This window comes from Pygoscelis adeliae, unplaced genomic scaffold (genome assembly GCF_000699105.1).
Source record: "Pygoscelis adeliae isolate BGI_AS28 unplaced genomic scaffold, ASM69910v1 Scaffold27, whole genome shotgun sequence".
Lineage (NCBI taxonomy): Eukaryota > Metazoa > Chordata > Aves > Sphenisciformes > Spheniscidae > Pygoscelis > Pygoscelis adeliae.
Genome location: NW_008825410.1, coordinates 9,548,064 through 9,548,955, shown reverse-complemented (window position 1 = coordinate 9,548,955; position 892 = coordinate 9,548,064).

Sequence of the window (892 nt, the reverse complement as noted above, 5' to 3'; positions counted from 1 at the left end):
GTTCAAGTGATTTGTGTTTCTTTCAACTCAGTATAATAAGGGATTTACTCTAGAGATACTGATTAATATTTACAGAAGTGAGAGCTCTTATCTAAAATGTGAAGTAGAGGACTTTTAAAGTTACTACCTTTTTAAGTATTAAAATTACCACATAAGATGCCTTTTGACTGATAATTTGTCTGTCTCAAGTCTCAGTGTGAATGCATCTTTTCTCCGCTCGGTCCATCATTTTACCCATTGCAATTCATGGCCTTCACTGTGTTGCGTAAGATCATTCAGAAGTGCCCTTCTGTGCGTGAAGATTGTATTACAGAATTTTATTGACTTCGGCATCCCTTTAGTCTTGGTCAGATATGCTGCTGCCAAATTGAAAGCATTATTTTGATTTAATTCCACAATTCAAAAGTGTCAGCTGAAGCGGTATGTTGTATGATAGCACATTCCTAGCAGCTCATTACTGCCTCTTCCGAACAGGAGTTTTAACTCTCAGAACGTGCTGAATTAGAGTGCTGGTACAAAATGAGCCTTTGCAAGACACTGTTGATCTGAAATTGGATGACGGCGTGGTTTTGGTATGTCATGTAGCCGTAGGTCTAACCTGTTTAATGTGCTGAATTTTAATCAAGAGAAAACAATGCCAGGCAGGTTTCAATTTCTGCGTGGTATCCTCTTACTTCTATAGGACACAAACAATTTCAAAAATTAACACGGTGTTCGCCTGTGCGTATATTCTTAATTAAACCTCACAAAGCACAAAAGTTTAACGCTAGTCAGACAATTACTCAGTTATGATTTGATTTTTGTAGGATGTCTAAGTTGAGACTTTTTGTAACCACTTGTCATTTTTAAGAATACGGATCTGACAATGTTGGAGAAGACTTGTAAAAAAAGA